Here is a 15322-nt window from a genome sequence, read left to right on the forward strand (position 1 = left end):
CTCTTCCATACCTATGTTAAATTTTTAGACTATTTCATCCAACCTTCTTCTTCATTCCACTGCGTCTCTTTTGTGTGCTGCCATATGACTTTTTAGTAGCCCTAGAATAATGGCACCCTGAAGAAGTGCCTGGATTTCCACTCTTTAATTTGGGTTGGGTTTTAAGGGCCTTAAAAAATGGTTTTCAGTATCTTCTTTGATCATTTATATATTTATTTTTATTTGTATTTCTAAAGAGACAGGATCTCATTATGTTGCCCATGGTGGTCTTGAACTCTTGGGCTCAAGCAATCCTTCCACCTCTGCCTCCCAAAGTGCTGGGATTATAGGCGTGAGCCACCATGCCCAGCCAATTATTTAAACGTATTGAATAAACAGTGCTAAAATCAAGTGACAGCTAGTTGACCACTTGAGAAGACCAGTTTCTGAGATTAATTTTGGACTGTTGCTGATTTGGAAACTCTGAAAAGAAGAAAACGTGGCTGTAGCTTTCTTTAATGGAATTTCCTCTGGCAAATATTCTCTTGAATTGCATAGCAGTATTTAATTCACAAAATGTCAGCGAGAAATAGTGTTAGCTCACTTGGCCCTCCAGAAGAAACTGTTTTGTCTAAGATCAGGTATCTTAATGACAGAGGCTTTTTATTAATATATATTCCTAGGCAGTGCAGCCACATGTAGTCACTATATAGGAAGGTTATGTTTCAGAAATATGAGTGCCTTATAATAAAGATATTTTCTTCATGAGGCAATGTTCCTAAAATGTATGCTAGGTAATCCATGACCCACTAAATCCATGAAGTAATGGGTCTGAGATATATGCCATAAACCACAGCAATTCCTTGATGGGAAAACTCGATGTGGATTTGTATATTTCCCTGAATGTCAAGAGTGGTCAGGATGACTAAAGTTAACTTTTTTTCACTTTTCCCCTTTCCTTTCACAAAATAGACAAAGTTAACTCCACTCGTTATTTCAGAAGAAAAAGTTACTTATTAAAAAAAATCCTTCTGCAAAAAAGGAAGCAATAAAAACAATTTCATAGTTTGAAATGTAGCAAAACATGTTGTGATAATCCCCCCAACACACACACACACACACACACACACACATTAAAATCATTCATGTAAGTTCTTATCTATTATTTCAATTATAGAAATGAGAAAAATTGTTCACTTTGATGGAAAAAGGCAATAATATAAAATCAAGACCAATTAATTTCAACATAAATTATATTTTCCTTAGAAAGGGTCACACCCTCACCAATGATATTCCTTCTGGAGGCACAAGTGAAGTTACTGAAGAGACAAATACATAAACATGCACATATTATACTCCAAGAACCTTTTAATAACCAACTGGCTGAAGCTTTTCATTCTGTAGCTGATTAGACAGAGAGCTAAAGTATTTAAATGTCATCTATGGTAGTTCTAACGTAAGTCCACAAGTTTTTATAAGCTCCACTCAAACGGTGGAGCCCAATTTCCCTGTCCTTGAGGGTAGAGCAGATTTAGCAACTTATTAATATTTTCAAAGAATAGAATGTGGCAGAAGTAGTGGTACAGGGCTTGTGAGACTAGGTCATAAATAGCACGGCTCTTTGCTGTCTCTTGGATAGCTTGGTCTGGGAGTAGCCAGCTGCCATGTCCATGTCAACAGAGAATTCTAACAGGGCCCCAAGCTTCAGACTCACTAGTGGATCATAGATTACCCAGCATATATTTTAGGAACATTGCCTCATGAAGAAAACATCTTTATTATAAGACACTCATATTTCTGAAACATAACCTTCCTATGTAGTGGCTACATGTGGCCAATTCTAACAGGGCCCCAAGCTTCCTACCCCCTGATGTGCATGCCCTGCCCCATGAGTGTGGGCAGAACATATGAATACCATCAGACATGCATGAACAAATAACCATATATGGAAAGGGTAAAGGGACAGTTACCCCTTGGTTATATTAGGTGATGTAACACTGTCATAGCAGACTGGAAGGAGATTCTCCTGCAGCCTTTGAAGAAGTAAGTTGCCGTGCTGCGAGAAGGCCACGTGCTAGGACCTGAGGACAGCCTCCAGGAGCTGGAAGAGATGCCTGGCCAACAATCAGCAAGGAAACAGGGACCTCATCCCTACAACCATAAGAAACTGTATTTGACAAACAACCTGAGTGAGCTTGGAGAGGGACCCTGAGCCTGGTGAGAACACAGCCCAGCCAATGTCTTGATTTCGGCTTCAGAAGAAACTCTGAGCAGAGGCCTCCATCTAACCTATGCCCTGACTCCTGACCCATGGAAACTGTAAGATAACAAACGTGTGTTCATTTGGGTCATTACATTTGTAGTACTTTGTTATAGAGCAATGCAAAACTAATACTGAAAGGCACTCAGGCCTTCTGCCAATAACCACCATCATATGAATGAACCACCTTGGAAGTGGATCTTCCAACCCCCATCAAATCCTCAAGGACTGCAATCCTGGCTGACATCTTAACTGGAATCTCATGAGAGACTCTAAGTCAGAACGGCACAACTAGGCTGCTGTATACATCCTGTTTGGTTAAAAATATATTTTATAATGTTTTAACATCTTTAGAGGCCTAGCTGGCAGGATAAACTCCTCCTCCTATGGCTAGCAAATTCAGAGATAATAAACAACTCACTGATGATCAAAAATGCATATTTCCTATGTGAACCAGCCAATCTCAATCTCAAGTCAATACCTCCAACCACCTGCTTTATTTGACTCACACACCAAGCCAATATTTTCCTGCCCTAAATCAACCCAAGGCCAGGAAGGTATCACACAACTAGAGACCAACCCTACAGCACAGAAACTCCCATTATTCTAATCAGTCAGTGCTAAACGTTATCCCTGACCCGCTGTGCCTCTTTCACAGAAAACACAATAAAGACTCTGGGCCATAGTTTCTCCTCCCTTCTTTCCTCTGCCTCCTGACCAACTCTGGCGCATCCCCACATGACCCTGTGCAGAGTGGCCTAACCACCTGCTCTGGGGAAATGCAAGTAATACGTTCTTCCTTCAATGAATAAACCTCCCTATGCCATCACTCAAAAAATTAAAATTCGACCATCCTGGCTAACACAGTGAAACCTTGTCTCTACTAAAAATACAGAAAAAAAAAAAAAATTAGCTGGCTATGGTAGCAGGTGCCTGTAGTCCCAGCTACTTGGGAGGCTGAGGCAGAAGGATGGCGTGAACCCAGGAGGCAGAGCTTGCATGAGCCGAGATTGCGCCACTGCACTCCAGCCTGGGTGACAGAGCGAGAATCCGTCTCAAAAAAATAAAATAAAATAAAATTTTATGGATGCATTTTTAACAAAGCTACTCCCTAATTTCTGATCCACAGAAATTATGTAAAATAAATGTTTACTTCTATGTTAAGCTGTAATTATTGGGATAATTTGTTACACAGCAATAGATGACGAATGCACCATCTTTGCCACTATTCATTGACAGGGCCACAAAAGTGGATCTAGGTTACTGATCCTCCTGCATGTAGGATAAAGTAGCAAAAAGAGCACAGATTCTGACTTCAGACAGATCTCAGTTTGAATTAAAACACTGCTGTCTACTTTCTCTTTAGGCTTCGTCAAGTGCCTTTTTCCTCAATGAGTCTCAATTTCCTTATCTTTAAAGTGGAAATAATACCAAAGTCATTAGCATTCTATGAAATTTTTGAGAACTAAGCAAGAGAAAAGTTAAAAAGGGCTTATCATGGAATTGGAGTTAAGTAAACATTAGATCTTTATTTCTAATCTTGTGTTCTTCTCACTGTCAGTAGGACAACCAAGTTAACAATCAGTTGCTAACACAAATAAATTTTGTCGGTCTTAAGATCCCTGACAACCTCTCTTTGTATAAGCAACTAACATTTGAAGATAATGGTAAAGGCATCAGAAGAGGGAAACACAAGAGACTGATATGCATAGGAACAAAGAGACCACCATCACTATCACCATCTTGAAGAGTTTCAGTGTCCTTTCAGGTGTATTTTGTAATTCTTGGTTGCGGAAGTGAAGGGAGCCAGGTGGTTCCAATAGAGGCTGAGTGCTGTGCCAGAACACCACTGTGAGAAAAAGAGGAAAACACAGTGCTCTTGTTTTCTCTTATACTTCTTATCTTTGCTAAGACCCATATCTCTCCCTTGCTGTCTTTCCCTCTTTCTTTTCTGAGAGATGTAATAAAAATATGAACAAATGCCAGCTGGCCCACTAATATATCCCTTCAGCTAATAAATCATGTCAACAAGCATATAGCAAGGATGATTCTCAAGGTTTATATCTACTTGAGAAAAAAGTTATGACATATTGAAAAGTTTAAAATCATAAGATGAAGATATAGACAACTAGACCTCAACATTAATAATGAAATCTCAAATAGGGGCTTCAGATAGGTTATTTGGAGATGGATTGTACTCCACAATCTTCATGAAACAAAAATTCTGGAAAAAATATTAAATTATAATGATAATTTTGATATTCATCTTTTTTTAATATGCTGGAAATATGGAAACAGTGAAACTCCACCCCATCCGATACCATATACAAAATCAGTTTTTCTCTCATATGCTTGGTGTCATAAAAATATTTTGGCTTAAGCAAATGCCAGAATTTTTTCTTCCGTATATTCTAGACGTTTCATAGTTTTAAATGTAATGTTTAGTCCTATGCTTCATTTTAATTTAATTTTTGTATATGGTATAATTAAGTACAAATATTCTATTGTTTCAGCACCATTTATTGAAAAGCTACTCTTTCCCCATTAATTTACTTGGGCAACATTGTCAAAAATCAAATGACTATACTGTATATGTCTATTTTTGAACTCACTATTCTATTTCATTTACCTACATGTCTATTCTTTTGTCAATACCATATCATCTTCATTACAGTAACTTTATCATGTTTTGAAATCAGGTAGTGTAAGTAGTCTGTTTTGCCATTCTCATTAAAAATCATCTTGGTTCTCTATTGCTTTTGTATTGTCATGCAAATTTAAGAATCAAATTGCCTATTGTTACAAAAATAATGTATCAATGTTGATTGAAATGTTTTTGGTGTATATTTCACTGTGGGGAGAATACACATCCTAATGATATATAGACTCCCAGTCCACAAACACAGTGTATGTCTTTATTGGTTTAGGTCTTCTTTAATTTCTCTCAGCAATATTTTGTAATCTTAAGGTAAATGTATTGCACACATTCTATTAAAGTCATCCTTAAATTATCACAAATATGCTATCACAGCTGTTTTTTCAATTTCCAATTTTTCATCGTTAGTATACAGAAGTACAATTGACTTTTATGTATGGACCGTATATCCTGTGATATTGCTAAACATCCTTATTCATTCTAGCAGCATGTTTGTTCAAATCAGAAATAGCAGAGAAATAATTCATTACCTATCGTTTCTTCAAATCATTCATATATTTGTACCTACCTCTTCTCTCTACATTAAAATCATTAGGAGTGTGCATAAAAAGTAGAAAATGCCTGTTAAAAGAGAAGCTGCTGCCTGCTGTCTACCAGAGGAATATATGTTTGATGAGAGATGCTTGGTTTGGGAAATCTGTTCTTGCTGTCAAATGCAGTTCTGGCTATATGCAAATAGAAATATGAACCTATTGCTCACTGCCTCCTGTGGTTCTGTGTGTCCCAGGAATGCCACTCTGCCAGCCTCCATCTGGCTTCTCAATTAGAGCCCAATAGGACAACTGATTTTCTGTTGTTCTAATGAGAAGGCAATCAGTTATGTGTTTCTTTCCATCAAAACTTGATTTGGTTATGGAATAGTATGATTTTTATTATTGCTATTTTAATACGCCCTGGGCTATTTGGTATTTATAATTTTTTTAAAAAAGAAAACACAACAATTTTTATTTGTTTAATCCTGGTAGTCCTTCTCTTTACAGGTCACTCATATTCATTACTGATAGGCTTCAGCTTTAAAACATTACACCCTTCTCTAACCCACTAATATGACCTCTCCCAATATCCCACTGGAATGCTTATGAAAATACACTAAAGACAAGAGAATCTATAACATAAAGTGCAGACTAATAAACATTGGCGATGGCAAAAACAAAGTTAGATAGAAAGTAACCTACCCAATGTAAGTCACAAGGCCTAGCTACATGGTTCTTCAGAAAAGCATCTGTAAAGAGGTAAAAAAGCCTCTTTATATCCCATGAGACTCTTTATAAGAAGCTTCTTTATGTCAGAAAGTCAGGGATTATACACACTGGAAATTCTCACTCCAAATAATCCGATGCATGTTTGAAATTACATGGATATAAAAAAAATACTACAAGCAGCCAAGCAAATAAAAGTGTCTACAAATGTTGGAACAGTATCTATAGAGTTATCAAAGGAAGAGTTGAGACTAATAAACTGTACATCTAGAGAATATAAAAAGACAAAGGCAGATATTTTCAAGATTCAGGAAATACTCTACTATGGAAACTTTTGTAACTGGATGAGTACTTTGATCTTGGAATGAAGATGACAACTGGTATTTATAATCTTTATTCTTCATGCCTGTCTCTTATCCCCTAACACATTTATAGCCAATTTTCTGAATTATCAAAGTTAAGGAATAGTAATTTTTATATTGGGATTGTGAAAGAAAACCAGATAGTTTAATAAGTGCAGTGTTAAAAGGGCATTACCAGGACATAATAATATAAGTTGAACTCCTATAATTGAACACTATGGATAACTAGAGGCAATATGCTAAAAAAAGGTTAACTGGCCGCCTGTATTAGTCTGTTCTCCTGCTGCATAAGGTCATACATGAGACTGGGTAATTTATAAAGGAAAGTGGGTAATTTATAAAGGAAAGAAGTTTAAGTGACTCACAGTTCTGCAGGGCTGGGGAGGCCTCAGGAAACTTACTATCATGGTGGAAGGGAAGCAAATATGTCCTTCTTCACAATGGCAGCAGGAAGAAGAAGAATGAGTGCCCAGCAAAAGGGGAAGCCCCTTATGAAACCATCAGCTCTCATGAGAACTCACTATCACAAGAACAGAATGGGGGAAACCGCCCCATGATTCAATTATCTCCACCTGGTCTCTCCTACAACATGTGGGGGTTACAGGAACTACAATTAAAGATGAGATTTGGGTGAGGACACAGCCAAACCATATCATTGCCAATGATCTTTGTTTTGTAAGCCTGTTCAAAAACAGGGCATAAAAGAAATGAAAGTTTGAGAACTGCTTGCACAATCTAAACCAATCATAATGAAATTAATGAAGATTCTGTGTTTCATTTTCTACTGTGTTCTTTAGAAGAGCTGCTAGACCTAAATAGTAAAATAGTTATCATAGGATTTTACCTCTTTTTCCACCCCATGCCTTTTGGGGAGATGACGGCCTCAGGGACATTGCCGTGAGGTGAGAACAGAGAGACGAAAGAAAATTATTGACAAAAATGATTAATTCATTTTAAACTAATCCATAGCAATAAGATGATGTATGCTTTACTATGTGTTTTCCTCTGAAGGAAACCTTACACCATAGCCTTTGAGACTGACAGATTTATGTTAGTAACCTGGAGCCTGGATCCAACAGGTAAAATGAGATGAAGACACTCACTTAAGGGAACAGAAATGCATTGCCCATATTACTGTAAGTCCCTATCTTTTTCTCAGACATAAGTGATTTCCATATCTAGTTAGCTGTATATCTAGATCTAGATCTGATGATATAGTATCTACATATGGATAGACAGATAGATAAAATAAGCACACACACACATACACGTGCTTTTTCTTCTAGTGTTAACTTTCTTACATATGGGGTGTGCCTAGGCTAGGGGTATTTATGTATGTATGTGTGTCTAATGAAAAAAAAATCTTTCTATAAGGTTAAAATGTATTTCTGACTAATAAAATGAATCAGATACCTCAGTGATAGAAAGTCAAGCCACTCACTCATTATGGCTTCTCACTGGAATTTGATGTGGGTCAATCAATCAAAGAAATACCTGCCATAATTTCAATAGCTAGCTAATGTTTCTGCAGTTGAAAAAATATCAGAATTCAGGAGTCCAACAGCATTAGTCTTTGTAAAACTGTTTTGAAAGATGGGTCACATTACTTCATATAGAAGCATACCTAAAAGCAACTGAATGTAGCTTTGAATCAATAAGAAACAAAGACAATATATATATACAATAAATTGGTGTAGATGAACTTCTGAAAGCCATCTGCAGAGGGCAATAAAAATAAAATAACAGAAAAGTTCCCTGAATATTATGACAGCATCAGAACCAGAGACAGTTTTTTTAATGTTATAAAATAATTTGGTAAGAATAATTTAGTAGAATGCACAAACCCAAGTACAGTGTGACTGTAAAGTAATGAAACTTATTTAACCAATCTCACATACAACTGTGTTTCCATTCACATGCTATATATTGAAAAGTGTCAACTTTCCTAGGAATCTTTATGGCATCTATGTAGAAGCGGGCACTTTACTGGGATGTTGATTTGCTGTATTGCTGGTTTCTATCAGAACTATTATGTATTTTCCAGTCAAGCTTAAAATAGGTCACACTGAAACTTTAATGAGATTCCTTCTCCTAAGGAACTTCTCTCTAATGACTTCAAGTCCACTTTTCTAACCAAAGAACAGGAACAATTCTTTACACCCAAACATTCAGATTCTTTTAGTTAATAAATTGATTATCCAGATGTTCTTCTCCATGTGAGGCCAAATCTTTGAATGCTACTAATTATTTTCTTATGCTTCACATCACATAAGCAAAACAGTTTCATGTGGCAGTGCGTGGATATAATTGTGAGCCTTATATGGTTTAAATAGACTTTGGGATTTTCTTCCCTCGAGTGGAGTTTTAAAATTTCTGAAATTCAGTTCTTTTGAATTCTATGATGATCTTTGAAACCTGACTAAATTTTACCTGAAGAAAATAGCAGAAGCCTATATTTTGGTCATCCGCCACTAGGAAAATAACAAGAGCAATATTCTTGGCAGGTCTAGCTCAAGAAAGTCATGTCCAATCACATCTGATTATATTCAGGAAGTCTGGAATTTAAATGGTTTGAAAACTAATGTCTGCAATTAAATAATCAAATAAGTTAGCAAATTAACAATATCCTCTAAATTACCTCCTCAAGTAATTGTAACATTTATAATCAAATACATTTGCAGAAAATATTTTTATATCTTTGCTTTTTGATCTGCATCTTAAAGTGATGGCTCACCTGCTTTGATGAGTGTGAAGTCCTCATAGTCTATTAATTCTTTTCAATATTTTGATTCTAGAGCAGGTACCAAACCTTGCAGATTTCAGTTTTTGTATTTTTTTTTTTTACCTTTTTTGATCTTTCCCTACAAGCCTTTCTGCATATTTCTTAGCTAAAAGGAGGGATATTATTTGTTAAAAACAAACTGATACAGGAATCATGAGGATTTACTTTAACAGGTAGCCTTCACTAAAAACCACTGATTATGCCTGTGGTCCCTGCTTTTATTTAGTTTGATCACTTTTTCTGATATTTGCTTCTGAAAAATACTGTATCTTTCAGAAACAGTGTGGGGTTATTAGGAAATTATTAAGATGTCAACTCAGCCTGTGCTAGTAACCTAACAAGTGTTCTACCTCTTCAATGATGTGGGAATCCTTGCGCAGGAGAACAAAGCAATCTGCAGATACATCTATGAGGAGAGACAGGGAACTCTTTCTTCTTTATGTAGAAAACTAGTTGATTAAGTATTAAAAGCATCCACAATTTTAGTGAAAGTTTTTAATTATATCAGTCATATATGGCCCGGAAATTAGTTCATGTGGTAACTCCAAAAGTCTATAGACTGTTTCCTGACAAACACACAACACTCCATTGGTAACCCTGAGCCTCACTGCAATTAAACCAGAATTGACACTGCTATAGGGCTTGGAGAATATATGTTATTGCTTACTTCATGGTTTAAATCTTAGACCTATCATTTTCTATTTATGTAATGTTGTTCAGGAGATTGCCCCTTTCTGTTTCCTCATCTACAAAATAGATAATAATACCTATTTTGCTAAAATGATTTAACAAGATAACTTGTATTTCTCAGTGCCTTAGTGACCAGGACTTAACACAATCTTCCCACAGACCATTCTCAATGCAGCCAAACATAGCTCTTATAAACACTGAAGTCATCTTATGCCACTCCTCTGCTCAAAATTCTTTAAGGGATGTCCCCTCAATACTTTGAGAGTGAAAGTGAAAGTCCAGACAGTGGCCCAGAAGACCCAGCACTATCTGTCCTCGTTGCTGGCCTGTTACCTCCTCATCTTCATTTCCTATAACCCTCTCTTGGCTCAGGCTGCTCCGATGGCCTGTTCTCCTTGATTCTTCACAAACCTTATAGCCACGTTCCTGTCTCAGAACCTTTGCACTGTTCCCCTGCAGGGAATAACCTTCCTCCAAAAGCCACATAGTTCGCTACCTCTCCTCCTTCAACTCTTGGCTCAGTCGCCACCTTCTCAGTGTGGCTCCATTTAAAATGACAATCCTTCTCTTAGCCCGCCTGATTCCCTCCATCCTGTTCTGTTTTTTTCTATAACACCTGACCCTCTCTAATATACTATATCATTGATTCGGTATGTTTTTTATTTATTTTTTCCCTCACTAAAATGTTGCATCATAAAAATATATTTTTTGTTGTTGTTCTTGTCAGCTTTGTTCACTCACTTATCCCCCACACCTATAAGAGTGCTTGGCATAAAGTAGGTGCTCAAAAAATATTTGATGAATGAATAATTAGTAAGTGGTAGTGAGTTTTTGCATTAGTACTTGGCCTAATTTACTTTCTTACGACTTAGTTCATAGCCACTTCTTGTCTCATTCTTCTCCAGAGTGCCACATATGGCAGGGTAATTATTCTTCCCAAGGAAGTGCAGCCTGGTTGTGAGCCCAGACAGCCTCCAGCTACCTCGGAACATGATCATTTCCCATTTCTCCACTTTTACAAAATAGCTGCGCAGCAGTATGCCTTTGAGTGAGCATTCAAGAGTCTCCAAAGAACACTGCTTGTTTTTTTTGTAGTCTTGCTGTGGGGGGGAAATAATCTCCACAAAACTCGACCTTGCCAAGGGCCACAGTTTCTCTCTTTTTTATGCCCTGCAATATAAAGTCAGCTCAGGATCTACTTTTCAGCCATAGCTGACAGTGCCTGGGGTCCCTCTGTCTCCACCAGACACCGGGACCATTGGCTATGAGTTAAGCCTTTGACACACTATGCCCAGCTTAACTGCTGGTAATGACAAAGGAGGAGTCACGCCACAGTCAAATAATGTGCTCCTGGATGGAACTGAATATACAAAGGATGTTGGAGGCAAGGTAAATAGTGAAGAGTTTAAAGATTACTTTCTCTTAAACAATATTCTGCAAATTACCTCTTTTCTTCTCTTCCCTTTTCCTATAAATACAAGGGGCATAAATTAAGGTGAGGAAGATGACAGATGGTTTCAGAGAGAAAACATGAACAACAGTTTCTTTGTTTTTATTTGGGCAGACACGATGGGAGAGGCTCATGCCACAGCATGAGAGGGTCAGGTATGGCTGCTGAGGAATGATTCACAGTATTCTAATGAGACTCTCTTGGATTAAAACAGTTGGCTGCATATGGAAACTACACTGCTCTACTCTTAAGGAGAATTGAGAATAAACAAAACGACCTTGCCCAGCAACTGACTTGAACAGGATACTTTCCTAAGTTACCACTTCAAGTTTAAAATTGCAGAAGAGCACATGGCTGTGTATGAATACGGATGTATGAAATGATGGTAGTCTGCACTTCTTCAAAGGGCATAAGTTCCAAGCCCCTACCCTCCCCAGTGAATGCCCGAAACCACCATCAGTTGGAACATTTCTATTCTTGTCTTCCACCCACAAATTTAATGCCCTTCCATCTTAACTAAGCACTTATCATGCACTGTGGCCGTAACTTTTGTAGTTTGAGGTGTGACAGTAAAATTAGCCTGAATTTCTTTTTCTTCCTTCGCAATTTCACGTATAGAAGATTCCTTCTAACTAGATCTCAGCAACCTCAGCATTAGGATTTTTTTTTTCTTTCCTTATTAAATATTTGCACTTTGGGCCCATTATCAAGTGACACAAGAGTTACTTGAAAACAAGCACTGTGATACCACATCAGTCACTCTGATCACAGATGGCTACTGAGTGACTTGTGTGGAGAGCATCTACAGCTTGCATTTATTGGACAAAGGGATGATTCCCGTCCCAGGCAGAGTGGAGCAGGAGGGCACCAGGTTTCATCATGCTACACAGAATGGTGGGTAATTCAAAACTTACAAATTGTTTATTGCTGGAATTTTTCATTTAATATTTTTGGACTGCCATTGACTATGGGTAACTGAAACTGCAGAAGGTGAAATTGTGACTGGGGGAGCTACTATATTCCAACAGCGCAATACCTGTAAGCATGTGGAAATGTTAGTCAGCATAATATTGGTACAATGTATCAAGTTGCTTGCCAACCTTGTGAGTTAGTAATATACTAAGCTCATTCGTAATTGCAAAGTATTAAACTTCCTCTGTGGGTAGCATTGCACTATACCTTGGGGGAAAAGATTCAGGAAACTCTCTTTCCCTCCAGGGAAGTCACAGATGAATGTGGGAGACAGACAAGAAATAGAATAACTTATCATATATTGTGGTTACAATCAATGACAAGATAAGTTTCTGAGTGTTAAGGGAACATAAAGAGACACTGGGGGCTGGGCACCGTGGCTCATGCCTGTAATCCCAGCACTTTGGGAGGCCGAGGTGAGTGGATCACGAGGTCAAGAAATCGAGACCATCCTGGCCAACATGGTGAAACCGCGTCTCTACTAAAAATACAAAAATTAGCTGGGCATGGTGGTGTGTGCCTGTAGTCCCAGCTACTCAGGAGGCTGAGGCGGTAGAATCACTTGAACCCAGGAGGGAGAGGTTGCAGTGAGCTAAGATGGTGCCACTGCATTCCAGCCTGGTGACAGAGTGAGACTCCATCTCAAAAAAAAAAAAAAAAAAAAAGATACATTGATTGGAGATGCGAATCTCAAGTAGAAAGGCAAAGAATGCTATATATTTCCAAGAAGATGTTACTTTGTCACCTTGAAAAATGCCTGAGTTGGAGTTAGCTAAATGGAGGTGTGGTTGAGTGAGAGGGGCCATGGTTAGCAAAAGAAAGAGCTTGAGCCAAGAGATGAAAGCAAGGAAGTGTATCCCGAAGGACACAGAAGGGACAAGAGGCAGGAAGGCTTTCTCTGGTATCCTAAAGAGTTTGGGCTTGACCCTGGATGGAGAGCTGCTAGGAGAATTTGGGTAAGGCAAAGACACAACTATTACATTTTAGAAAAAATGATACCACTGGCAATACAGAAAATGTATCAAAGTTGAAGCCACTGGGTACATCATGGTTCAAGTCGCTGAGAATGACAACTGACAGAGACCTAAGCGGCCGGGTGGAGGGGAATTCATGATGAACTCAGTTTGGAATATGTTGAGTTCACATATTCAGAGAAATGTTTAGGGTAGTGAGAAAGACAAGATTTTGGCATAAGAGAGAGAAGAAAAATTTGAGAGGTTGAGATTGTGCAGTGCTTTATCATAGCATGTATGATCTCTTGACACATTCTTTATTTCATGTCTTCCCTGACTAGAAATAAACTTCACGAGGGTGAGAACTTTGCTTTATTTCCACCATCTAGAACTGTGCCTGAACCACAGGGAGCACTCAGGAAAAATTTACTGAAAAGATGAATTATTCAGAATTGTAGTTGAAAAGGTGTCTTCAGAGGAGTTTACTTACATGCAATGGACATGAAATAGGGCATAGAGTGAAACCGTAGGCAAAACATTGGGTGGATAATGTCATTTGATGCCAAAAAAGAAGCACTGAGGAATTAGGAAAAACAAGAGATAATGAGGTCCCAGGTGACAATGGAAGCAGTTGTGGAAAACTGCTTTAAATGTCATAGAGCACTCAGAAGGAATTCATAAATGACCTCATAAAGAAGTCCACTGTAGTTTCCCTGCAGAGGTGGGAATAGAATCAGAGTGCTAAGGATTGAGGGATTAAGAGGAGGTGATTGTATTATTCCTCTTTTCAGATAATTGAGAGAGAGAAGAGAACAGCAGTAGCCATTGCCAGAAATATTGAGTAAGGAATAATTTTGTCTATGTTTTTACATTTTTATTGAGAGCTGTTAAGTTATTAAGTATGAAATTAGTAGTGAAGTTGAGGTTGAAGACAGGATAGAGTGGTAACAGGAGGAAGATGTACAGAGGGTGTAAGACCAGATCTGTTTCATTTCCAGCTGTAGCCTGAGTTCCATGCAAGCACTGGCTACATAATACACACTCAGTAAATCATTATTAATGGAATGAATATATTTTTGAATGAGATAATGATGAAACAAGTGAATATACATGGGTCAGAATCAGGAAACAGGTAGAATAGTAGTTTTGACTGGTGGGGGAGGGAGGCTTGTCAGTGTCTTTATCTTTCTTCTTCCAGGCAAACAGAGCTTGACTCCCATGAGTTTTTGTCCTTTTCTGGATATTAAGGGGCCAGTGGCTTTCTGGGCCCTAAACCCGCACCTTTGGTGTTCTTCTCTCTGCACTTAAATACAATTAGACATGATGTGATCACACGTCTGTCTCCACTTTCCTTCTCCAGCCTAAGTTTTTTAGTTCCACTTAATTCCACCATGCCTTGAATGACTCATTTTATTTTACTTACATGTATACATCCTCATCTCACCCTCTTAACCAACTCACCCACATTCTACCTGGTCGCCCTGTTCCACCTCTGAGCATTGCATAGATTATCTGAGATTTCAAGGCCACCTTTCTGCCTGTTTTGCAATCAAACTTGTCTCTTGTAAACGCATGAGAAAACCTCACCTCCTTTATGAAGTTGTCAGAGACTCCTTACAAAATACTAACTCAATGGTATAACTCATCTGCTATTTTTATGAGTGGATTAGCTTCAGATTGTTTTTGCATGGAGACACACAGGATGTATGGTATTCACTAGGATAGCACACTCCTCATGAGGACACCTTGGAATGCTCATCTTTTCCCTGAGCACTTGCAGTAAATTCTCCTTTTTTCCTCCTATTCATAATGAATATGAATTATGTTATAGGAATAACATTAAATCATCTCTAAGTTAGTACTTTTATAAATTCTAACATAGCTATTAGTAACAAATATTTTTTAAAAATCACACCAGTACTCCAAACTTTTTGAATAGGTTAGAGCACAATTAAGGTA

The 15322-nt window shown here is 37.9% G+C and overlaps 2 long non-coding RNA genes across 2 annotated transcripts in view; both read left to right on the forward strand.

Annotated features, from left to right (window-relative positions):
- LOC134758655 (uncharacterized) overlaps nucleotides 1–15322 on the forward strand; it is a 167130-nt gene that overhangs the window by 93892 nt on the left and 57916 nt on the right. The window lies entirely within an intron of this gene.
- The window catches only part of LOC134758656 (uncharacterized), a 32431-nt gene continuing 31207 nt past the window's right edge, over nucleotides 14099–15322 (forward strand). The window contains exon 1 of the long non-coding RNA XR_010134092.1: nucleotides 14099–14204. This is a non-coding gene — a long non-coding RNA (uncharacterized lncRNA). The remainder of the gene's footprint in view (nucleotides 14205–15322) is intronic.

The sequence above is a fragment of the Gorilla gorilla genome, chromosome 5 (assembly GCF_029281585.2).
Source record: "Gorilla gorilla gorilla isolate KB3781 chromosome 5, NHGRI_mGorGor1-v2.1_pri, whole genome shotgun sequence".
Taxonomy (NCBI): Eukaryota; Metazoa; Chordata; class Mammalia; order Primates; family Hominidae; genus Gorilla; species Gorilla gorilla.